Source organism: Macrotis lagotis, chromosome X (assembly GCF_037893015.1).
Source record: "Macrotis lagotis isolate mMagLag1 chromosome X, bilby.v1.9.chrom.fasta, whole genome shotgun sequence".
In the NCBI taxonomy this organism is placed as follows: Eukaryota; Metazoa; Chordata; class Mammalia; order Peramelemorphia; family Peramelidae; genus Macrotis; species Macrotis lagotis.
In genome coordinates, this window is record NC_133666.1 from 618143622 (window position 1) to 618170512 (window position 26891).

The 26891-nt window shown below is 42.0% G+C and overlaps 1 long non-coding RNA gene across 1 annotated transcript; it reads left to right on the top strand.

Moving 5' to 3' along the window:
- Positions 1-24952, top strand: LOC141497650 (uncharacterized). Its single transcript, XR_012471395.1, has 3 exons — positions 1-165; positions 10945-11052; positions 24743-24952. It is a non-coding gene; the product is annotated as an uncharacterized LOC141497650 (long non-coding RNA).
- Positions 24953-26891: the final 1939 nt, after the last annotated feature.

Genomic DNA, 26891 nt, shown 5'->3' on the forward strand with positions numbered 1-26891 from the left:
TGTTCCAGAGGAGGAATTGGTATATACTCTTGCCTTCATTCATTGGCATAACTTAGTTTTGGATAAATAAGTTGCCATAGGATGAGCAGCCAAGATTGCAAAGGTTGAAAGAAAGGATAGGGAGTTTTCTTTGGGAAGTTTGATGAAGTAAAGGTGGGAAAGAAGGTAAGAAACTTTAAGGGCACTGAGAAGGCCTTTTATTCAGGTTCTTTACAGTATAGCTGTACTGTGGGAGGAAGTACTGACAGAGCAAGTGCTGTTTTTTCTTTTTTAATTAAATTTCATTTTGTTTTTAGCCTTGGATTCTTTCTATTCCATCTTCCCATTCCCCAAACTGAGAAAGCAAGAAAAATATCCCCCCACACACACTTTTATAAGTTAAACAAACAAATTCTTACATTTGTTATCCATCTCTTCCCTCCCAAATATGTCTCAATCTGTGATCTGAGTTTTCCTCTCTACCTGGGGGTGGGCAATATATTTTAACTTGGGACCACTGGAATTGTGTTGGTCATTATATTGATCCAAATTCCCAAGTCTTTCAAAGTTGTTTGACTTTACAATATTGTCTGTGCATTAAATAGTTTTCCTGTCCTTACTCTGCATCAATTCATACAAGTCTTCCTATGTTTCTCTGAAATCATCCCCTTTATCATTTCTTATAGTACAATAATGTTTTTTCCCATCACATACATATTTCATAACTTGTTCAATCATTTTCCAATTGATGGACAACCCCCAGTTTCTAATTATTTAAACAGATTTCATGAGGTTCAAGCAGATGAGATGATCCCTTTCTCTTCCAAATCTATGCTTTTTGTGATTCTACGGTTCTGTGACTAAGGTTGAAACTAATTCAATATAAGCATGCTAGGATGCTCACATCTGGTGGGGGGGTGGGGTGGTCACACTTCTTTCTTTGAAGAAGTGTACACTGGGTGACCAGTGTCCCCATGTCTTCACTCAAATCCTTGACCAGCTCTTGCCACCATATAGTGCAACCACTAACACCAATCTATTCCCTCCCTCTTCCTCATCAGATTACCCTGGTGCTCCTCTTAAAAAGTTTTCTTCCATCTCAACCTTAGTTAAGGGTGGCATCCAGGATCTTAACCACCCCCTCCACTCCTCTACTGAGGTAAAACTAGACTGTCCTGCTATCTTCCATCTCCTCCTCCTGGTTTTACCCCATGGGGACAAGAAGAAAAAAATCTAATCCCAAATTCACATGTAAGTCCTTTAAGTCTGTCCCCTAGTTCTATTTTGTTTTGTGGGATCAGAGTTTGTATTTATAGATAATCCTCCCTTCCCAAGATAGGATATTGAAAGGAAACTGAGGTTTTGATGGAAAATAAATTATTTTGCCCAAGATCACTCATTAAAATGAGTTTTATATAGGGTCAAAACTCAGAATTCCCAGATCCTAAATCTTAGCATCTTTCCTTCTGTTTCCTTCCTTAGAACGCTCTGGGGTACAGCTAGGTTAATGCCTACTTGCTCCTCCATATTTGTGGTTAGATGGATCAAATCCCAATTCATTAGTTGGGGGAAAGGAAAGAAGAGGCCTCCCGCTCTGCGGTTTCCTGGCCAGGCTGGGCATGCCCCGGAGGCTACCAGCCTGGGCTGAAGGAATCGGTTTCCAATAATTAATCAATTTGGATGGACTGGCCAGACTGTGAATCACTCCTGGGGTATGGCCAGGCAGGATGAGTGAGGGGCAAAGGGGAGGGGAAGGAAGGGAAGAGAGCTAGGCAGGATGAGTACTGAGTGCAGCTAGGAAGGGGGAGTAGGGTCAGTCAGATTGATTGGTTACTTAGGAACCCCATGATCCAAGATTGCCCAGGACAAGCTGGAAACATTAATTTACCCTTTATATTCCCAGTTCCTCTGACTCTCCATTTTACTTTGTGTTTTAAATGTTTTCCTTATATTTCTCACTTCTATTTATCTATGTCTCTATCTAAGTTTCAGTTCAGCAATAAATGTCTCCTGGAGTCCTGATCTGAAAGGGGAATGAAGCCCTCCTAACTCTTTCCCTGTAATAACTCCATTCTTTTCCTCTGTCCTGAGACTTAATGGAGATGTGCCCACCCCCATACATCTTATGAATCTGAACAGAGCCAGAGTCTCCTTTCCACTTTCCATTTGAGGTCCTGACTCACACCCCAGGAAGGCTATACAAGGAAGAGAACCTGGACATGGGAAGCCCAGTGGCTAGACCGTACAGTTGGGAAGGCTGTGGCAGTTTAGAGAAAGGAGGCTGAAGTAATAAGGAGTGGGAAGACAAATAGGAAAAATTCCCCATTGACTCTCCCCTGTTCTTTTTTCTGGCTAAATGAAGTTTTTGCTTTCTCCCTCTCCTTAGCTTTTTTCTCACACCTGTCCCTCAGAAAGGTACCTACCACATCTGGTCATCTGTCCTCTTTTTGCATCTGAGTCTCCCTCTTATTTAAATAGTTCCTGAAAACTCTGGTTTAAGCAGAGCTGCTCTGTTTCTGTCTCTCCTGGTTGGCTCTCCAACCGAAAAACACTTTCCTTTAGACTGAGGAGGGACTCAAGTTGTAGGATTTCAAGGGCTTGTGGTAGTAGCCAAACAAAGAATGTTAGAGACGAAACTTTAAAACTCCTTTCTTCAAGCTTCTTTTGTTCTTTGTCCTTAATTTTCAATGACATCACAGGGTAATGTCTTGATTTGAGAGTGAATTGGATTTAAGTGTGGTAGAATTGCGGAAAGTTGTCAGCTTCACTCTCTCTTCCAGGAAATAGTGTCAAAACAAAAATCAAGATGACTTTGATCAGTGATGTGGTAGATGACCTTGGTGTCTTTGATGAATGACCAAGTTCTTCCTCAACTACTTTCATGGCCATTAGAACAAATTTTTTTCATCTTTCCATTCTTCCTCATCTTCCCCATTCAGGGGGGAAGTCTTCTCGTGCTTGGGCCTATTGACTACTGTTAACCTAGTTAAGCCCATTTGCTGAATTGTTCTTACTGGGATATAATCTAGTGCCCTCTCGTCTGAAGCCCAGAGAGGATAACTAATTTCTTGTTCAAGAGCATATGGGCAGAACCAAGATCTGAAGCAAAATCCTGTCCCCTTTTCACTATGCTATTTTGTATCCCTTCACATATTGGAGAATGTCCTGCATTTCCAGCAGATGCCCTGTGCCTGGAATCATCAATATACAAATAATAATCCAGAATCCTCACTAACCAAATTACTATTACCCACTTGATAGGTTATTAACCCTCATCAGGACATATTATATAATTAGGTAAACTAACTATAAATTCTCAAAGTAAATATTGAGCTAGGTGAAAGGCAAACACCTAAGGTGGATGAGCACCCTTAAAGGGCACAGCATGCCTCATACCAACTGGTCCTCCTTGAGAACCCCATACTCCTCTTTGTGCTCACTTTGGCAGGTCATATACTAAAACTGGAATGATCCCTGGCCTTTATGCAAGGATGACATGCAAATTCATGAACTGTTCCACAGTTTTCAGACTTCTGCAAGGGAGTAAGACTCACAAAAGAATAGATAGTTCTGTCAACAAAGGGATTATAAGACCATTAATTATACTTTACATTTGACTGGTGCTTTTATACTTTTTCCATTGCTCTTAAATCCATTAACTCTCTGATGCTGACAAGCTAATAAATAAATAGCTAGCACTTATAACTCACTTTAAAGTTGTAAATGCTTTATTCATATTACTTTACTCATATTACTTAGATAATATTCTCTTATTTCATGTTCTAAACATCCCTGGGATGTTTTATCTTCCATTTTATAGATTGGAAATTGAGATTAAGTGACCTGGCCAGGGTCACACAGCTAGGAACTTTTTGAGGCAAGATATGAACTCAGGTCCTCCTGACTCCAGGTCCAGAGCTCTAGCCTAGGGCAGAAATTATTACCAGCATTTTAAAGATGAAAAAAGTGAGGTCCAGGGAGGAAATTGATTTGTCAATTGTCACATAGTGACCAGTCGGTGATAGGGTCAAGAATAGAGACCAACTATTTAGACTCTCATCCCAGAGCTCATTTCAAAAAATTGCTCCACAGGGAAGATGTAATAGCTTCAATTAATAAAATGGAATAGGCAGCTGTGTCAGCAAAATAATTAAATAGAGGGGGAGATGGCATATTATATATGAGAATTGGTAGAAAAGATTCTGGACCTGGCTTTGTCATAGAATTTCTATTTGACTTTGGGCAAGTCACTGTCCCTCACTATTTTCCAGGAAATATTCTTTCCTATAGAATGAATGAGAGTCTCAAATGAGATGATCTCAGAGGTTCCTTCCAATCCCAAATCCAGGAATCTATGATACTATGATCTTTTTTCAGTTTGGTAGGTCCAGGGAAATGCCACTGACAGTCATGGATTTCAGCAGGGTATTTGGCAGAGTTTCATGATACTTTTGTGAACAAAACAGAAGACATTTGATATCTACCTTAGGTTGTTAGATAGTTAGGAAGATTCAGAACTGATTAAATAATCAAACCCAAAGAATAGTGATTAATGGATGAATATAAAACCAGAGGAAGGTCTTTAGTGAAGTACCCCAGGGACAGGTTTTTGAATCCATATCATTCAACATTTTTTTCAGTTGCTTGATTGATAGTTTCTCAAATTAGCAGATGATGTGAAACTAGGAAGAGTAATTGTTATTTATCACATTGTACGGCAGGACCACAAAAGACCCAAATGAGAGGGAGAAAATTGTTTTAACCTGATGAGATTAAATTAGGTTGGAACAAATTGGATTTAAAAATGAGAGAGAGAGAGAGAGAGAGAGAGAGAGAGAGAGAGAGAGAGAGAGAGAGAGAGAGAGATGTCATGGCTATGCAACAGTTTGTGTGGAGAAAAAAGTTTCAAGAGTTTTAGTGGACTGCAAATTTGCTATGCGGTACCTAAATCTGATATGTAGTCTGTATTAGAAGAAGCACAGTGTTCAGGAATATGGAGTCAGTGAGAGAGCATTGAGTTTGGAGCTAGGAAAACTTGAACTCCAATCCTTCTTTTGACAATTATTGACTGTGTGACTCTGGGTGAGTCACTTAACCTCTAACAACTTAGTCTTAGCCTCAGGAAACAACCTATGACATAATCTGATAAATCACAGATAGTAGTCATCTTCTTGGGGCAGCTAGGTGGCCCAACAGAAAAAGTGCAGTCTTCCTTAGTTCAAATCTGACCTCAAATACTTACTAGCTATGTGACCCTGGACAAGTCATTTAATCTTGTTTGCCTCAATTTTCTTCTCTGTAAAATGAACTGGAGAAGGAAATGACAAATAACTCTAGTATCTTTGCCAAGAAAACTTCAAATTGAGTCATGAAGAATCTGACATGACTCAACAAAAATATGAGGAAGATAAGCTTTGTTTTAGTTGGTTCGAAAGGACAAACCCAGGAGGCTCAATAAAAAGAAAAACCACACAATAATTACAGCCTGCAGAAGTGGAATGAACTATCTCAAAGGATAATGAGTTCCCTATCACTGAAAATCTTCAAATAAAAGTAACCACTAGACATATAATAAATATCCACTGGGAATATTACGGAGCAGATTACAATACATCCATGATATGATCAACAAAGTCTATCTGTATTGTAAACTATATGTGGAATTAATGAAGAAAATGATCATGGTAACAAAAAAAAATCAACAATGTCATGCACTAGTGGAAGGATTGACTTTTTAATGAATTTTGGAGGCAGAATTCCCTGCTTATTTTAAGCAAGTTCCTTCTTAAAATTTCAGTTTCCTTGTTTGTAAAATAAAATACTTCTTAGCCCCCAATACTATGATTTTATGTGTAAAAAAAAAAAGATAAACAGAAGAACTAACAGTGTCAAAAAAAAGAGGAAGTGACCAGGTTGTTAGACTAGCAAAGTCGTGGAATGCTGGATTAATTTCCCTGTGTTGGGCTTGGGTGAGGAATTCCTGCAATAATCTCCTCTTAGCTAGTAAAGAATGAGTGACTTGGTGGATAGAGTACCAATTCTGGAGTCAGGAAGACCTGAGTTCAAATCTAGACTTAGACACTGACTATGACTCTGGACAAGTCACTCAATCCTGTTTGCCACAGTTTCCTCATATGTAAAACTAACTAGAAAAGGAAATGGCAAACCACTCTAGCATCTTTGCCAAGGAAACCCCAAAATGGGGTCACAAAGAGTCAGAAATGACTGAAATGATCAAATAACAAGCCACTTGTTTTCTACACTACAGTTATCTTCCAGAAGTCTTATTAGTCCTCCATGATCTGGAATCTATCTTGGAGACACCTTCCTCTAGGTCTGAAGGGAAATGGGACAGTGACTGGCTGGCACCCAAATTTTTGAGTCCCTTTTGCCTGTCCTGGCCTCTTCCCTCCTTCCCCTAATAGTAATCACTATAATCAATGGTTTTAGTTTCACATCCTGGATCGGATGAGTGCCGGATCTGCTGAGCCATGTCCCTTCTTAGGTCCCCAGCTCTCCTATCTGAATCCTGCCCCTTTATCAATACTTCATCATCCATGTCCTCTCAGCTCCTAAGAGTCCTCTGGGATTCTGCTTTTGTTCCCCCTAGCTACAGAGGTCCTGAAATAAGCTCAGCCTCGGTCCTTTCCTCTTCTGATCAGGTCTGGGGAAATAGGGTAGAGCTGGTCTACTATCAGGTCAGACCAAAACAGGTTTCTGAGAATCTCTTAGTTTATCATATATTGTGAAAGGAATGGCCCAGGATTTAAAATATTAGAGCTGGAAGAGATCTTTGAACATAAATGTCAAAACTGGAAGAGACCTTAGAACAAAGAGCATAGGAGGTCAGGACTGTAATAAAAAATAACAAACCAAAGCAAAACAAAATATTTTCTTTCATTTCATCCATTTCTTTCCATCATTTTAATGTTTCCAAACCTTTAATGTTATAATCCTGTAAGGTAGATGGTTTAAGTGTTAAAGTCTCCATTTTACATGTGATGAAGCTGGGGCTCAGAGAAGTTAATTGACATCTGTGATTATACACTTAGTAATTGCTGGAACCAGGATTTCAATCTAGATTTCTCCTGTCTACAAATCCAGTATAGTGTTCTTACAACTGAGAGAAGGTCAGAGTTGTAAGTACCTTCATATTGCTTCATCTTACTGATAAGGAAAGTCATGCCAAGACAGGGAAAGGGGTCTGTTCAGCAGAGATGTCATTGTACCCCCCAGTTCTTTGGCTTCCAAATCTACTATCACTACCTTCATCACTATATCATTGTTGTTATCTCTACTGTCATTATCATCACCACCACCATCTTTTCCAGGGACTTCCCTTGAGGTGAAGTAGGGAAATGAATTTTCTATCTAGTCTATAGATACATAGACCCAGCCCAATGGTATTGGGGCATATAGAGGAAGGGACTTAGATGAGAGTGGACAAATCTGCAGAATGGAACAAAGAGTAAACTTGTAGGACTCTCTGTCTATCTCTGTCTCCAGTTACCCTGTGATCCCCTTCCCCTTTCTGTCTCTCTCTCCTCCCTTAGGTCTGGATCCCTAAAGATATACATTTTTTGGGGAAGGGATAAATTTCTTTGCCTTCAGTCCTTACTGAATATAAGGGACCATTTTGTTACTGTGTTGCTTCTAATTCTCTGTAACCCCAATTGGGGTTTCCCGGCAAAGCTACTTGAGTGGTAAGCCATTTCCTTTTCCAACTCATTTTATAGATGAAGAAACAGGCAAACAGGGTTAAGTGACTTACCCAGGGTCATACAACCCGAAAAATGTCTAAGATTTGGATTTGAACTCAGCCCTCCTGATCACAGAGTTGGGACTCCATTCACTATGCCACTTCGCTGCCCTTAAGGTTAGACTTTTATGGATAGGACCCTTAAAACCACTTGATTAAGCTCATTAGTTGACAAGAATTGTCTCACAATATGCTCCATAGATGGTGATTTAACATCAGCTTAAAGGCTTCCAATGACAGGAATCCCAGTTCCTCCAAGGGCACCCCATTTTCCCTTCAAACAACTAATATCAAGGAAATTTGATTTTGTATAACTCTGCCCTAAGTTCTGCCCTATTAAATGTATTTATTCTCTGTTTCACATTCCAGTCCTCAAAATACTGAAGACAGCCACTGTGCCTAAATCTTGTCTGAGATATACACTCCCAACTCCTTCAGTGGATTCTTATAGGCTTATTGGTTCCCTTTTTATCATGGTCCCTGTCTTCTGGGAAAACTTCAATGGGCCAGTGTCTTTCCTTTCTGAAATGTGATACCCAGAATAGAATAGAATAGAATGCCTTGAGATATTGGGGAGGGTATTTATCAGTCTCATTCTGGACACTATAGTTCATTGATGCAGCTTAAGAAGCTCTCTCCTCCTTTTCAAAGGTGTGGGGCTATGGATGTGTAACACTGAATATACTGTCAGACTTGGCTGAAGTGTTGCATAGTTTTGCTGAACTGTTTTGTTCTTTCTCTCTGTCTATTTTATTCTTTGTTATGAGGGATGGCTCTCTGGGGAAGGAAAGGGGGAGGAATATATTTAGAAATGAAGGTGATGCAAAAAATATCAATAAACATTTTTTAAAAATTATTGCATAGTCAAGCAAAATGCATTCTGGCATTGGTCATGTTCAAAAGGTATAGGTCTCATTCTGCACCCTGAGTCCATCACCTCTTTGTCAGGAGGTAGGTAGAATGCTCTGGAATTATTGACTAGGAAGGATGGGAGGGGGGGTGGAGAGAAATTAGATTTTTGTTCATTGAAGCAGCTGAAGAGATACATTGGGTAAAATGCTAAGCCTGGGGTCAGTGAGACTTGTGTTCAAATTCAGTTTTGAACACCAGCTGTGTAATTCAGAGCAAATCGTTTAATCTCCCTGAGCCTCAGTTTTCTCAACTGCTAAAGCATTTGTCTCCTAGGGAATACCCCCCGATAGTATAATAGTATCTATCCCCCCAGAGTTTTGTGAGGAGCAAATGAGATAATATTTGTAAAGTGTTTAGCATAGTACCTGGCTCATAGAAGGGAATTAACAAATATCCCCTGCTCCTTCCCAACTTGGAAAATAATTTTTTTCCAAAAAGAGGGAAAAGCAAATTACTGACATCCAAAAAGAAAAAGGAGAATTCACAATAAATAAAGAGATAATAATGAAAATTATTAGAAAAAGTTTTAATAATGCAACTTAAGGTCAAATGAGCTTCTATGTCACAGTATTGACTTATGCTGTGCTTATAAACCTCTGAAAACTGTTCTTTTTTTTCATAATAGCAATTATTGTCTAGGCTGTCTCTTCCATCTATTCTTGTATAGTTGATTTTCTAAAGGACTCACCACTTATTCCTATTCAATTTCATGCTATTAGATTTATCTTTGTCTTTTTAACCCCAACATCTAGCATAGTGCCTATCTCATGGAAGGCTCTTAATAAATGCTTGCAGATTGACTAATTGATTCCCTCATTCAAGTCTGTAGATAATTTTTAGAATATGGATCCATCTTCCAAATGTTAGAGAACAGATAGGTTAGACTCCTTATTGTGGAAGAGAATAAGTACTGGATTTTGAGTCAGGAAATGTGGGTACAAATCCTAGGTCTGATACTCCTTGTGTGATCTTGGGCAAATTACTTAACCTTTCTGGGTCCTGGGCTCCTCCTTGAAAAAATAAGATTTGATTGTATGACCTCTGTCTTTCTAGCTTGAAATCCATTGAATTTATTCTTCTATGCTCCTTGTTGTCTGTAAATTTGATTAAATAATACCATCTAAATCTCATTCAATCTGACCTCAGACACTTAATAATTACCTAGCTGTGTGGCCTTGGGCAAGCCACTTAACCCCATTGCCTTGCAAAAACCTAAAAAAAAAAATCTAAACTAAATCTCATTCAAATCATTGACAAAAATGTTGGACAACTCAGGGCCAAAGACAGATCCCTGGGTACTCTACTAGTACCTCCCTACAGGTGGATCTATGATTCACTGGGTTCAATCCTTCAATGAAGTCCGAATTCGCCTAACTAAACTTCAATCTAGCCACATCTCTCTAAAGTTATAGGATCATAGGATTTAGAAGTGGAAAGGATTTAGGGCTTCATTTAATTTAACCTCATTTTTTACGAAGGAGAAAACTGAGGCCCAGAAAGGTTAATTCACCCATAGTTACCCTGTTACCACAGGTAGCATGTATATAGCTCTTTAAGATGCTCTCATTTGAGCCTCAAAATAATTATTGATGTAGTTGCCATTATTATCCCCATTTTTTGGATGAGGAAATAGAGGTTAAGTGACTTGTCTAGGTTCACACAGTTAATATAAGCAGGGTCATACAGCTAGTAAGTGCCTGAGTCTGAACTGAGGAACTCAGTTCTTGAAGATTCCAGGACAGTTCTCTACAACATTGAGTTGTCCACTGCCTTGAACTATAAAACCAATGTCATTTCTACTCCAATCGCACTTCTACACTTGAACAACCACATGCATATCAGAATAGATTTTGTCAAATGCTTTGCTAAAATACAAGTATATTATGTCTATGGCATTCTACTGATCTACCCATATAATAACCCTATCTGAAAAGAAAATGAGATTAGTAAGCCATGACATTCTTTGTGAAGCCATGCTGGCTCTTAGCAGTTACCACTTCCTTTCTGGAATTCTCACAAATGCACTCTAAGCCCAGATGTGATGGGGGAGGAGTTGGCCCTGGAACCAATAGGGAAGCTATGACTGAAAACTGATTTTTTTGTGAAAACAAAACAAAAACAAAAACAAAAAACCTGGGGTTCTGGTGAACTGCAAAGTCAACATTAATCAACAGAATGATCTTGGACCATGTTGAGAAAGGGACTTAGTATTCAAAATGATGAAAGGAGCAGTTCCATTTGATTCTGTCCCAATCAAAATACATCTGTAAGATTGTGTCTATTCTACACTTTAGGAGGCACATTGACAAGCTGGGGAGCGTGTCCAGAAGAAGCACCCTGGAACACCGAGATGACTTAAGGCCACCTCAATGAAAGAGATGGGAATATTTAACCCAAAGAAGGTGTGTGTGGGGTGGTGGTGGTGGTGGTGGTGAAGAAGATCCATTGCTTGATCCAAAGAGAGAGAAGTGGAGGAAACTGTAGAGAATGACTCTAGGAAAGGTCTAAACATCATGAGAGCTGTACAAAGGTAGAAAGAGGCAGGGAAAAGAGAAAAACACAGATATATACACAGAGACAGAGAGAGACAGAGACAGAGAGACAGAGACAGAGAGAGAGAGAGAGAGAGAGAGAGAGAGAGAGAGTTCTCTGTGATTGTTAGTATTCTGTTCAAATGGTCACTGGGTAACTATTTGTTGGGGGAATCTTGTCCAAGGAATTCTTACTCAGGTACATGACTGGTCCAGATCTTTCAGCTCCAAGACACAATCATTCTTTATCAAATGCCTTAGTGAAATCCAAGTATATTGTACCTCTACCATTCTCCTGATATACCAGTCTTGGAACCCTATGAGAAAGAAAAATCATTTGTTTGAACCCATGTGTTCTTGTTGAATCCCTGCTTGCACATGGGACTAAGAACTTTCCTTTCCCTTTCCGCATTTTCACAGCCTGAACCCAAAGGCTGATGAGGGGTAAAAAGCAAGAATTTGTCCTTGATTCCAATTCTCTCCCTTTCTTCCTGTCTTTCATTTCCTCTCTGTTTCTTTATTGCACTCATGTTCACTTGTCTCTGATTGTCCCTTTCTATGGAATACAATCTCACTCTTTCTTTGTCTCTAATTTCTCCTTGTAGAAATTGTATCTCTCTATTTCAGTCTCTAATCTCTCAGTTTCTGTGTTTCTGCTGTGTATTAGTTTCTCACTCTCTTTTGTGTTTCTTTATATGTCTTTGAGTCCTCTTGGCTTGCCTTCTTCTCTCCTCTATGTCAGGCCCAAGGGGATAATAGTCTTGGCTCTGGGGCCTGGACACTTATCCCATCTTGGAACCGTCAGTTGGACTCTCCCTAAAAGAGGAAACTTAATCAATTATCCTGGGAGGCCTGGTCTCTAAATGACAGAACCAGCAATTTTATGGGTCTTGGAAAATCCTGCCTGGGGATCGATGAGGACAGAGAGCTACTCTCTCAATCCTTGGCCCAGCTAGGAACCCAGATCAGTAAAGCTCCATCACTGTCTCTTCATATCTTTAGCTTTGGGCCCTGGGGAAGCTGAAGAGCCATATCATGTCCCTTTGCTCCTTCTCCTCCAGGAAGCCTTCCTTAAATAAACCCGTTCAATTAGGACCAGTCCTTTGATCAGCAACCTATCCACTTTTGTTCTGCCCTAGGCAACTACCTCCCTGCTAAGAATCACAAATCCAGACTCATAGGGACTTCAGAGGTCACTAGTCCAGCCTCCATACAGGACATATATCCTCCATGACTACCCTGATAAGAGGTTGTCTAGATTCTGATTGAATACTTACAGCAATGAGACCCTCACTACCTATCAGTGCGGTTAATTTCTTTATGAGACAGCTCTGATTATTAGATCATCCTTTATAAAGCCTATTGGAATGAAGCAGAATGATTCTAATCCCTCTTCAGGTAGAAGGAAGTATCATCTCCTTTGCTTCTTTATTACTTGGACAATGTCTGTAGTGTTGTTTCTTGGGATGAGATGTGTGCTTATATCTGTCTCTGGGTCTATATTTGTCTCTGTGTGTGTATGTATATGTGTGTGTGTGTGTGTGTGTGCATTCTTCTGCAAGCAAGTATGGATGATTTGGGGTTTGTATGTTTGTATATGGGTCTATATATCTCTGTGGGTAAGATTGCATATGTGTTCTCATTGAGGTTTGTAGATCTAGGGGAGCTCTGATTCTTCCAAGACCAGAAAGAGAGGTGTTGGAATCTACAACTCAGCTTGGGTAATCAGGTTATTTAGAGAGGATGACCTTAGCTGAGGCTGAGGTTTGTCTAAGAGCTACTTCTGTCCTCCTTCCCAGACCCCTTTTTAGGACCTTGTTTCACATGGAGGGAGAATGTGACAATAAACAGACAGAGAGGAAGACAGATGTATAAAGGATCTGAGATTTCCAAAGCTGATTCTAGGACTCAGCTTATTCATTTTGCCTGATTCAGTGGTTAATAGAGATAGATAGGCAAATGATGAGAGGGTAGGGGGAGCCATGGGGGGGGTCGGGGAAAGAGAGACAGAGAGACAGACATAGAGAGTAAGAGGTGAGAGAAAGAGATAAAGAGAAAAGAAGAAGAAGAAGAAGAAGAAGAAGAAGAAGAAGAAGGAGAAGGAGAAAGAAAGAAAGAAAGAAAGAAAGAAAAAGAAAAGAAGAGGGAGAAAAAGAAGAGAAAGAAAAAAGGGAGAGAAGAAGATAGAAGAAAGAAAGATGTGAGAGGGAGGGAGGGAAGAGAGAAAAGGAAAGAAAGAAAGGAAAAAGAGAAAGAAGAATTAGAAGTGGACAGATTGAGAGACAAAGGCAGTAGAAGAGGAAAAGAGAAAGAGAAGAAAGGAGGGGGGGAGGCCTAGGAGCCAGAGGCAGGAGGATTGATTTCCGAGTTGGGGTGTGGGGCAGTTTGTGTTTCTAATGGTCCCTAAAGCCCCGTCATCCACAGTGCTGAGCTCAGCACCTAGGTGGGGGAAGGAAGGAAGAGGGCAGGGCTGGAAGGCAAACTAGTCTCTCTACAGGGGCAAAGGCAGTGTAGTCTATTGGGAAGGGCCTGGATTTCCAGTCCAAGCATCTGCTTTATTTCTTTCTACTATACAACTTTTGGTAAAGCATAACTTTTGGGGGGTTTCAGTTTCCTCATTGTAAATTGGGGGTCAGATTGTATCAAGGGTTTTTTTACTTGAGGTTCATGCACCCCCTTCCAAAAGGGAGATGGCTAGATTGCAGGGGAGTTATAAACTTGGATGGGAACAATTTAGATCTTTATTTCCACTATCCTTAGGTAATCCTATGAATTTTATCTTATGTATTTAAAAACATTAATTTGAGAAGGGTCCCATAGGTTTCACCAGAAAACTAAAGGGTACTTAACAAAGAGTTAAGAACCCTGAGTCAGATGATTTCTATGGTCCTTCCAAGCCTTCAAACCTATGCTTCTTTGAACAGAATTCCCTGAGGGCTGAGGTCACATCTTGTCCAGACCCCTCACAGTCCCTGCAAGATGGCAGGAGCTAAGATTCTGGGCCAAATAGCTCTGGCAGCCCTGATACCTCAACCTTGGTGATGCTCCTTTATTCACCTCCATCACACAATAGGGGCAAAGCCTGAGGTAGGGTAGAGGAGAACCTGGGCCCAGATTAATCCCTAGAACTGACATCACATGAGAAATTTCTGCAACCATCTCCATCCCAGGAACAAGAAGGATGGTTTGGGGGAAATGAGAAATCTAGAACCTTAAGAGTTTTCATTCATACAATTGTGTTTCCTTAGACCCCCCCAGAATCTTGAGCTGAAGGAATACTGGAATCTGTTCATTTTTCATTCTTATCCTCTATTAGAAGGTGGTGTAATGGATAGCTCTCAAGACCTAGAGTTGGGGAGACTCCCCTTCATAAGTTCACAGATATTTACCAGCTGTGTGATCTTCCAAAAAAATTAGCCCGTATACTTCAGTTTCTTCCTTTGTAAAATGAGCTGGAGAAGGCAATATCAACACTCCAGTTATCTTAACCAAGAAAATCCCAAAAGAGAAACAAACAACTGAATGAAAACAAAAAGAACATCCCCTAGTAGATTGTAAGCTCTTTGAGGGTAGGGATTTTTGCATCTTTCCTCCTTGTATCTCCAGCCTCTAGAATAGTTCCTAGTACATGGTAAGAATTAAAATCTTAAATTCTCAATAATAACAATAGCTGTCACTTTAGGATTTTACAGGTTGATTTACATACACTATCTCCTTGTTGCTTCACTTGTGGTCATTACCACAAAGCCCTGTGATTTCATTGGTGTGGAAACTATTGCTACCAGCTTGCTGATCTGCACCACATCTATAATTTATGCAGAGTCTTAGAGAGCTTCCTGAGATTCCAGAGGGTTAAACGATTTGCCCCTTAGTCTCACAGCTTGTAAGTACCAGATCGGGGATTTGAACCTTGCTGTCTTTCGGTCTCCAGGTCCAGCCCTCAATCTGCTATTAGCCTGCATTGCCTTTCCCAGGAAGGAGGCAGGGTTTTTATTAATCTCATGAGGGGGTGGGAGATCAGAGACATTAAATGACTTTTCTGGTCACTCAGTGAGCCAGTGTTAGATTCATAGCTTGAATCCAGACTTTTCTAATTCTCAGTGAGTTGCCTTTGTCTTGTATCCACACTCAAGAGACCCAGAGTCATGAAATATCTAAGAGTACAGAGGGGTGGGAGTTACTGTTTCCTCCAGCAAACTTCTTCCAGAATCGAAGGAAGAGACCCTGAGGTGAGGCTGGATAGCGACTGTTCCCCAACTTCCACCTCCTTCCTGAGGGGAAACGGGAAAGGGAGGGAGTGAGCAGAGAGAAGACACAGCAGAGGGGAAGGGGAGGAGGGAGAGGAGCAGGAGAACTCTACTTCCCCTCTCTGACTTCCTTCCAAGTGATTTCAGAGACAGCTCATTAATCAAGAGGAAGGTCTTGAGGTCTTAGAGATGTGAACCATCATCTCCCTCTCCCCAGGGTGAAGTGGGTAAGGGTGAGGAGGAGAGGGAAGGGGCGGGGGAGTTTGAAACTCAATGAGATTTAGAATCCTACATTTCCAGATGAAAGAAACCTGGTTCAGTTACCTTATTTGACAGGTGAGAAAACTGTGGTCCAGGAGGGGAAGGGACTTGTCCAGTGTCACATGGGAAATAAGTATTAGGTCCAGGGCTTCAAAGTCAACTTTTTTTTTCTCTTGAGAATAAGTCTTCCACTTCCCTGTATCAGTGTGACAAAATCATCCTGAGCCCACCACTGGTGGTACTATATCCCTCCCTTCTGAGACAGCCTGGTGGCCTTAGCAATCCCTGGCGGATATTTCACCAAATTGGTGCTGTGAAATTCAATTGGCTTGGCCCACTGCAGCTCCTCACCAGTAACTGATGACCCACACCCTGTAAGCCCACCTTGGGCTCTTTTCCCTCATCGAGGAAAGCTAATTACCAGGAGAGTATCACAGTTAGTCTTTGGGCTGGTGTAGATTATTATTCCAAGCCTCATTTCAGGGCAACCCTAAATGCAAGAGGACAGGGCCCTTACCTTCAGCACAGGATTAGACCTTTAGAGCAACTCTCTCATTTTACAGATGAAGAAACTGAGGTACAGAGGTTAACTGATTGACATCTGAGGTAAGATTTGAACTCAGATCATCTTGACTCCAAGTCTAAGGCCCTCTCCACTACACCTTGCTATCTATCAGTCCAGAGCCAGGTACAGAGACTGGACAAGGATAAAGGCTTGAGTCAAATTCTATGGAGGGAATGGGGTTCCTGTGGGGTGGGAGTCAACTCAGTGATAGTCTTCTCTTGAATCTGATTTCCAAAGTCTTCTTGCCCTAGATATTTCTTTCCTTTTCAAAGAAGAGCATGATATCAGGGAGGTGATACCATGACAGGCACATGAACTGGATTTGACGGGGTTGGAGGGGGGAGGGGGTTGTTGCTGTGCTATGTCACCAGCCTCATGTTCTCATCCAGAGCCATATGGATCCAGTGATCAGATATGAATCAGGATGACTGGAGGTGGTCCTGGGTGCAGGGTTAAGTGACTTGCCTAAGAAGGTCACATAGCTAGTAAGTGGCAAGTTTCTGAGGCTGCATTCGAACTCCCATCCTCCTGACTCAAGGCCAGTGTTCTATCTGCTGCGCCTATATATTAAATGATTAATGAATGTTTGTTGAGTGACTCACTGACTATCTTTTACCTGACTGGCCTTGCCCCTCTGCCTCTTTGCTCTTCCCACCTGCCCACCCTGCAATGACCATGAGAATTCCAGGCTTATTTCTGGTTGCAATTTGAACCCCAAATCCATCTCTGGGGGCAGCACAGAGAACTCTACAGAGAAAGGAGGGAAATAGAGACTCAGGAGCAGGTACAAAGATGGAGAGACTGCAATACAGATGCAAAGAAACAGATTCCCAGAGAGAAAGGAAAACAGAGCAGGCCATGCAGCGACAGATACAAACGGAGAGATAAAGAGAAAGAGTCAGAGTGATGGAAACAAAAACAAAAAAAAAAGGAAGAGAAAGTGGCAGAGATAGGGGGAGACAGAGAGATGGAAACCAAAAAATCCCTGAGACAGAGAAAAGGAGAACAGATCCGACTCAAGCTCTAGTAACCATGAGCCTTTCCTGAGAAGGGGGTGCTGGGAGGCTTGGGGAGGGCTCCTACACCTCTCCAGCCCAGCATCCTTGCTCAGGTCTTTCAGGATCCCCGCAAGCCTTCCAGCAACCACTAGAAGGCGATCAGACACCAGCCAAGGATCTGAGCAGGCTGGCCAGCAAGAGATTGGGGGGGGGGGGAGATGAGGAGAGGCAGGACCAGGCTTGGGGAGGAAGAAGGGGAGGGATTCTGGGGGCTTCCTCATCAGTCCCGAGGCTGTCGATGGACCTGATTAAGATGCCACACTTGAGTTAGAGCCTCCCAGAGACTGATGAACCATTGATCAGCCTGTCAGAGGGTGGGGGTACTGGTGCGGGCAGGAGCTAGGGCAGGGGGAGAAGGAAATGGAGGTGGGGGATCACTCAGGGCCTGTCTAGATCTTTCTTATGACTCCCAGTCAGGAGACTCAAGCTCCTGGATACTCCTTACCCACCCCACCAGGTCCCATTGTCACTCCATGAGCTTTATATGACTCCATAAAGAGAAGGACATAGGGCTTCTACCATCAAGGAACTCCTAATGTAGGAATTAGTCACAGCCCCCACCTTGGCGCCCAGGCAGCCATCGCTCCCTTTTACCCCTTTTCCTGCAGATCACTCCCCTTCCTTCTCCTCTCTTCTTGATTGGGAAGCATAGAGACTGCCAGAGCTGCCCCTGACCCCAGTCCAATCTCCTTATTTTACATTTGAGGAAACTGAGGCCCATAAAGAGGAACTAACATAATTCTCTTGATCACCCCACCCCCATATGCCAGTCTAGGGTTTTGGCCCACCACATAGTCTGACCCAGATGAAGGGGACAGAGGGGGGCAGAGTTTGTCCTCTCACTTCAGCAGTCCTAGAAATAAGACCCTCAAACATCAATGCAGACATGGCTTAGGCACAGGAGGTGACTTGGAGTCCAGATTTGAAAAGTCCCTCAAGAAGAGATGGACAAATCCAGGGGATGGTCCCTATGAAACTCAGAGATCTAGGCTTCCTGATCCAAACCCAAGAGGTACCAGGGTTCCAGGTGTTCAGGTCTGAGTCCTGAAGGACAAGGTCCCAGGAATCTGGCAATAATAGAAGGGCTCTTAATATTCCCTCCCAAGGCAGCTGGGGATGTAAGGGGACTCCAGTCATGCCTGCCCACAGGTAACACTTAGCCGACACTGGCCTGGGCCAGATCTGGTTTCTCTCTTGGGTCAAGCAGAGGCTCCATGGTTCTTTTCTGGAATCAGACCAGTGATGGCAGGAATAGAGACCCTTGAGGAAGGTCATCTTTTCAATCTTCCTGCCTTCCAAAGGACAAGTTTCTCTCCTCTCTGAGCCTCAGTTTCTCATGTTATTTATGAAGGAGTATGACAAGTTTAAGAAACATGATTAAGGGCTGGGAGGGAACTTAGAATTTATCCAATGCAACCCCTCCTTCATTTTACAGCTGAAGAAACTGAGGCAGAAAGAGAGAGAGAGAAATAAATGACTTCTCCAAGATCCCACAGGTAGTAGGTAGTAGAGAGAGTAATCCTGATGCTTTGACTACAAAATCTAACAGTCTTTGTGCTGTACCACAATGTCTAAGGTCAGTTCCACCTCTAAATTTATCATTCTATGATTCAATGTTCCTCAGATCTCAGGGAACGTCAGAACATCACTGGGAGGTTCCAGTTCCACACTTTGGCCCTCATATGCATTGCTGTAAATTATAAGATAGCAGAGATTGTTGGAAGATGAGGTATCTGACTCCGAAGTCCATCCTGAGGTTAGGAAATGACTTGGAACAGTGACAATAGATAATGTGTTGACTTCTGGAGCTTTATAACCTGGTGTGTGTCCCTAGGAGCTAGTTCTGAACCTTCTCAATCCTTCACATGACCTGCTCCAGAATCTTTCCCATCAAGCACAACAGGCAGAACCCATAGACTCGCAGCCTCAGATTTTATTCCAGCCCTTTCACTGGCCAGATAATGGAGATCAAAAATAAAAGGAAAGGAATGAGGAGAATCCATCCTTCTGGGTTATTTCAAAGCTCAAGTTTGGTTTGGGGTTCCCTAAAATGAGCCACTGGTGGTTAGGGACAAGAGGGTTCTTGGGTTGTGACTGGGACAATCTTGGGGGAAATGGTGTCTCAAGTTGCAACCAGTATATCTTAGGGAGGTGGGTAGGCTACCAGGCATGTCCAGGAGTGATTGGGGGAGAGGGGGTTGTGACCAGGATATCCTTAGGAGGGGCTCATATCCTAGAATCTTGCCCAAATTAACCTATAGAAGTGTGTAAGGGGGACCTCGGCTAGGACCCCAAAGTCCCCTGAGTTGTGGTTAATGAGATGCAGACAGGGTGATGATAGGGAGAGGCCCACCCTGACTTGTAGGCCCTAAATCCCACAGTCATTGCCTTTAGGGGAGTACTAAGTAGGCTGACAGAGGCCCTTAGTCTGTAACTAGTACAATACCAGTTACAAAGGGAATATTTAATAAATGTTTATTGTGACAATAAATCAAGTAACAAACACATCAAGCACCTTTTTGTGTATTAAGGATATTGTCTATTAAGTTTTGAGGATGCAAAGACAAATGAAACAGGTAGTTGGTCAAAACTCACAAATTGAAAGCATTGAATCTGAAAAAGGTAGTCTCCTTTGATACCTAAGCTGCTTCCATTTGAGGGAAACAGGTTGATCCCCTAGGATGGACTGGGAGAACCGGGTTTGAGAACTGGCTCCATCACCAGTATGAGCCTGGAAAAATCCTTGAACCTCTCTTTGCCTTGGTTTTCACCTCTGCCAAGTAGGAATTAATATCTTTGCTCTGTCTTCCTCTTGGGTGCTTATAGCAACACCCTGGACTGTGTGACTCTAAGCAAAGGTGTGACCTCTGGGTGCCCCAGGAGACTCTCTAGGTCTAAACTACACAGGAGTTGTTGATCTGCTTTGGTAGAGGGGATTTCTGCACTGGGAGTTCCCGACAGCAATGAAATCGTAGTTCTGAATCCCTTGCCTCCCTCTTGCCACCCCCCAAATAATTATACTGAAATGCCAAGCACTCTGTGATCTAGCAAGTCCCTAGTAAACTATTAAGCCCATTGTGAAAGGCCAAGTCCTTTGTGAGCTTAAAGCCTTCTAATCATATTTCTATGATCAAATAACTGATCCCCTCTGATTATTCTCACCATCATCAACAAATAGGCATTGTGCCACCTATCTATGAATTTCCTGGGACTAGAGAGGAAAGAAGAAGAGGAAGAGGAGGGGGGAAGGGAGAGAGGGGAAAGAGGAGAGTTTCACATCTTAGCAGGGAGATCAGACTCATCTGTATTGAAAACATTGCCTCATGAAAAGGCATCATCCCTAGCAAAAGATGTCTAGTGATGGAGGAATTCATGGTTTGGCTAGTTCTCCCTGGATGCTCTTTTTTATATCCAACCTAAATACAGTCCTCTGCAATCCCCTCTGCCCCCGCCTGTCACCCCCCAACATGTTGCTCCTCATTCTGCCCACTGGTGTCAAATGGAACTAGTCCTTCTTCTACATGACTGTCTTTCAAAGACTCAAAGACAGCTGTCATGCTCCCCATCAGTCATCACCAGGCATCAGACATGCTGCATGCGGGGCCAGGAAGATTTAGACTCATCCCCTGCCTCTGACTACTCCTAGTTTTGTGACCACAAACAAACCACTCAGTTCTGTGACTCAGTTTCTTGACTGGTCAGTTAGGGAAAATAATATCCATAGTACCTATCTTTGCACACTTAAAGTGATAGAAAAAGTTTGGTTGTTGGTGTTCTCAAGTGACTGGTGTGAGTGTGAGTGTGTGTCTGTGTGTGTGTGTGTGTATGTGTGTTGATGATAGTGCTTCAAATTATGACAAAAAAAGATTGAAGTTTTGGTGAGAGTACCTGGTATTGAATTTTTGCCCTATTCTATTATTAGATTGTAAGCTCCTTGAGGGCAGGGACTGTCTCTCACCTCTTTTTGCATCCCTAAAATTTAGCACATGTAACATTCTATCATGTCCAAATAGCTTAATAAATATTAATTGTTTGTTAGTTGTAGGACATTGGGTAAGTCATTTTCATAAGTTCTCAGAATCTTAGAACTGAAGGGAACCTCAGAATCCATGCCTACACTATACATTTGGTGCAGTGGATAGAATGGAGTCAGAAGGACCTGTGTTCAAATTCAACCTCAGACACTTAATAATTACCTAGCTGTGGGAGCTTGGACAAGTCACTTAACCCCATTGCCTTGCCAAAAAAAACCCCCTAACAATAAATTAGTTATCAGGTTTTCTGTGAAGATGCCTGGGGACAAGTGGGAGAAAACCTATTGCTTCCTATCTTCCCAGGTATACCTTCCTCATTTGGATGGTTAAAGAGTTGGAGGTTTCTCTTTCAATCTACCCTAAACCTCCTCTCTGCAGCTTTCACAGTTTCTTTCTAGCTCTGCTATTTAGGTGCAAAGCAGAACCAATTTATCTTCCTTTTATTTGAGAGTCATTCAATTCTTCTTACCTGAGATACAAGAACCATAGCATGCACAGCTGCCATACCTTGGCAAACCATCTCAGCAGATAGAATAACAGACCAGTCACAAATCTGTCAGAGCGTTAGGTGGATGTCTATCCCAAGCATGTGAAGACTTTCCCTGGAAGAATGGACAGATGAGAACAATCTGTTCCAATGTCTACAAAGACCTCTAGAGAAGCACTTAGAACTTGGTCAGGCATCAAAGATGTCAAGGTCATCCTCTTCATCCTGGACCATTGCCAGTCCTCTTGCCTTTAGACTTTTTTTGCTTATCACAATATTCTTTATTTTTTTTCTTTTTTAAAATGTTCATCCATATGTACATGCATATTTTCAAGTTACGAAGTTCCCCTCTACCCTTCCTCCCCAACCCTCCTCCCCTCAGCAGGGAACAGTCAGGTTAACATTTTACATACATATTTTGTTAAACATATTTACAATACATTTTATAAAGTGTTCATCAGATTCAGTAGGGGTGTTTTTTTTCTGTGTTTTGTTTTGTTTTTCTTCCTCTGGTTGTGGATAACATAGTCCATAACCAGTCAAATACAGTTGTCCTAGCTCTCTGCACTATCAAGAGTAGTTTCATCCCTCAATGTTGTTGATTTCATAATGCTGTTGGTGTGTACATTGTTCTCTTGACTCTACTCTCTTCACTCAGCATCAGATCTGGTATGTCATTCCATGCTTCTCTAGAGTCCAAACATTTGTGGTTTCTTACAGAACAATAATATTCAATAATATTCCATTTTCCCCAATTGATGGGCATCCCTTTCATTTCCATTTCTTGGCCACTACAAAGAGAGCTGTGATGAATATTTTGGAATATGTAGAACTCTCCTCGTTTTTTACATTTTCTTCTGGTTATAGTCCCCAAACTTTGCCATTGGACTTCAATGACTCTGGAATAGGAAGTGAGGCTAATGACTTTGTTCAACTCTGCCTCTCATCTAATTCACCCATGAGTCAAGATATCACCCCGTGATATCATTGGTCCTCTTTGAGAACGAAGGACAAAATACAACAATTCAATTCCTTGAAGACAGCTTGTAGCCCAACCATCCAGGATAGGTTTATATTTAGAACATTGGCCTTGAAGTTAGGAAGATTTGGGTTCAAATCTTGCCTCATGCAATCACTGAGTTGTGGTTAATGAGATACAGACAGGGGTGATGATAGGGAGAGGCCCACCCTGACTTGTAGGCCCTAAAACCCACAGTCATTGCCTTTAGGGGAGTACTAAGTAGGCTGACAGAGGCCCTTAGTCTGTAACTAGTACAATACCAGTTACAAAGGGAATATTTAATAAATGTTTATTGTAACAATTAATCAAGTAACAAACGTATCAAGCACCTTTTGTGTATTAAGGATATTGTCTATTAAGTTTTGAGGATGCAAAGACAAAAATAAAACAGGTAGTTGGTCAAAACTCACAAATTCAAAGCATTGAATCTTGCCCAATCCTGGGCAAGAGCTAAGTGTGATCTGCCACAGTTCCCAATAATAGTGCCTAGCTCCCAGGGTTGTTCTGAGAAACAATTGAGAAAATAGTTGCAAACCTTAAAAACTTACAGTATTGCAATTTTTAACTCTCATGTTCTAAGGCTTCTCTTTTCCTGTTCCTTCAACTGATGCTCCTATGCCGTGACCTTCACTATTGTGGTTGCCTTTCTCTGGACACTCTCCAGTTTACCATCACCCTTCCTAAAACCTGCTTATCCCAAATGAAATGCATTATGTGGTCTGACCGGGGTGGAAAATAGCAAGACTAGAACCTTTCTCATTTTGGTTACCATGCCTTTCTTAAAAATAAATCAATTTTTTCTTGGCTGTCATATTACATTGTTAAGTCAAATGCAATTTGTGATCCACTGAAAACTGTAGATATTTTCCAGATGAATTTCTATCTAAATTTATGTGCATATATATATATATATATATATATATATGTAATTTATATAATGCTTTAAGGTTTACAGAGCTCCTTAATATATTAATTCATTTGATTTGATCCTCACAACAGCCCTGGGTGGGAAATGCTATTATTATCCTTATTTTACTGGTGAAGAAACTAGGCACAGAGAGTTAAAGTGACTTGTTCAAGGTTGCACAGTTAATAAGGGTCTAAGGTCTGATTCAAACTCAGGTCTTCCTCCAAATTCCACACTCTATTCCCTATGGGATGTTCCTAGCTGCCTATTTCTAGTCATAACTTCCCTGGCTGTAAAATGTCCTAAAGTCATTCTTACTTTTTTTTTATTTTGTTTTTGCAAGGCCATAATGGGGTTAAATGACTTCCCCTAAATCACACACCTAGGTAATTATTGTGTCTGAGGGCAGATTTGAACTCAGGTCCTCCTGACTCCAGGGCCTGTACTCTATCCACCGTGCCAACTAGCTGCCCCAATGGCATTCTTTTTTAACTCAAATATATGACTTTATATGGAGTGACCCAAAAATTTCACTAAGACTTTTAGGGCACTCTTTATTTATTTCTATTAAATCCTATTTTGCCCAACCATTCTGGAAAGCAATGTGGTACTGTCTCAAAAGTCATTAAATTTGGACATGTCTAGCAATATGACCCCAAGGTATAGTCTTCAAAGAGATTAAGGAAGGAGAGAAAAGAACCCTTGTGGACAACAGTATTTATAGCAGCATTTTTGTAGTCACAGTAAAGACCTGGAAACAAAGTGGGGGCCCATCAACTGGGGAATGAATGAATATAGAAATAAAATGGGGAAATCATTTTGTCATAGAAAATGAAGAAAAGGATGGATTTGGAGAAACCTGGAAAGACTTGTACAAAATGATACATCAAACAATTTACACAGTTGCTAAAATATTGAAAAGAAAAACAATTTTGAAAATTGATGTACTCTGATTGACATGATGAATAATGATAATTCCAGCAGGTGGATGGTGAAGCATGGTGCCCCTTCCCTTGACAGAAAGGTGATGGACCATAGATGATGGGGGAAAAAAAACATGAAGGAGGAGAGAATGGAAGGAAGTAAAACAAGAGAAAGGGGCAAGAAGGACAGAATTGGTATATCAGATGAAATTTAGTATATATTTTAAAAAACATGCTGTATGTAATAGAGATTTGTGATTTCATATATACATAAGCTTTAATAGATTAAAACTGCACTAAAACTTTTGGGACATGTTTTGTTTGTTTTTAATCTTCTCAATTTAATCAAATAATTTCTTTGGATCTTTGCTCTGTCATTCAATGTGTTATCTATCCCTCCTAGTTTGATGTCATTTGCAAATTGATAAAATCTTCCTACTTTGCCTTTTTCAAAGTCAAGGATTTAAAAAAAAAATGTTGGGGCGGCTGGGTGGAGAAGTGGATAAAGCACCAGCTTTATCCTGGAGTCAGGAGTACCTGGGTTCAAATCCGGCCTCAGACACTTAATAATGGCCTAGCTGTGTGGCTTTGGGCAAGCCACTTAACCCCATTTGCCTTGCAAAAAGAAATGTTAAAGGACATTGGACTTGGGGCACTCTACTGAAGGCCTCCTTCCAATGGCTACTCTTTGAGTCTGACCATTCAACCAATCTTGAATCTACCTAATTATATTATTCTGTTGGCTTGATGTTGGATCCAAAATAACAAGGGAATCTTTATCAAAGGCTTGTTAAAATCTAATTATCTCTGAACCTCTATTTCCTCTTCTATAAAAGGAGGGCCTTGCTGTCATACAATTGGTTAATCATGCCTAATTCTATGTCATTTCTTGGGCCAATCTTGGCAAAAATGTTGGAGAGGTGTACCCTTTTCTTCTCCATGTGCTCTCACTTTATAGATGAGGAACTGAGGCAACTAGGTGTTAAGTGACTTGCCCAGGGTCACACAGCTGAGTGTCTGAGGCCAGATTGGAACTCGGGTTTTCTTGACTGCAGATTTGGTTTGCTATCCATTGCCCCCAAGGAGGTGGATTCCGTGATCCCTGAAGTTCCTTCCCCTTCTTATGATTTGTATGCTCCCAGGCCCCTATCTCCCAGGCCACTGTCTCAGTGGAGCTGTGAAGAAGAGATCTTGTGATACCCTCCCCCCCATTTGAGAGGACATCAAGGTCAAGAAACCAGCGGTCAGACCCCTCCTCTGGAACAGAACCAAATACTCTTGCTCCTCCGGCTCCTGTTCAAATGCCCCGGGGGGAGGAGGGGTGGCTGCCCATGCTTGCCTGGGATGTGAGGAGGTGCTATCTGGGGAAGCAGGGCCAGGGTGTGACCCTCTTGTTTTGCAGACGAAGATCCTGAGGCCCAGAGAGGAGAAGCAAGCTCCTGAATTCTAGCTACTGAGGCAGGGCAGTTCCCTGCAAGAAGCTGTGTGTAGGGGTGGGCACAGGGCCTGGGCCGGGGAAGGAGGGAGAGAGCCAAGCCAGGGCAAGAGGTCGGTAGGAGGAGCGGCGTGGGGCTGGCCCCGGGTGGGGGGAAGGGGAGCGGGGCGGCCTGGCTGGGGTGAGGTCACTTTCCAATCACGGCTCAGGCTACATTATTCATGGCTACAAGAGAACAGCAGGTAATCCAACCTCAAAGCTCTAGTTCCCCAGGCAGCTCTGACTAGGGGGCTGTGGTTTGGGGGGCGGGCTGTGGGGGAAGAGGGGAGACAGTCTTCCAAAACCTCTCTGGGAGGAGCAGGAGGCAACCTGGAGCCATTGCTGGGGCGGGGGGGGGCAAGGGCAAAGAGGAGCTACTGAGGCCTTGGTTCTCAGAGGTGGCAGGGCACACTGTGGAGTCTAATTCCCTCATTGAACAGAAAAGGGAAAGTTTTATCCAAGATCATATAGTGATCCTGGGAGCCAACGACTGACCCATGTGACTCCTGGCCTAGGGGGCTTTGAGGGTTTTTCTGGAGACTCTGTTCCCATATTGGGAACATCCACCATAGAATCTATGAACTGGAAGAGACCTATGAGATCGTTTGATGATCCGCCAGGAGTACCCCAGCAAATGGTCATCTCCCCTCCATTTGAAGACTTTCACGGGCTAAGGAGTTCACCCCAGATTTAGACAACTAGGGTTGTTAGTAAGTCATTCTTCAAATTCAAA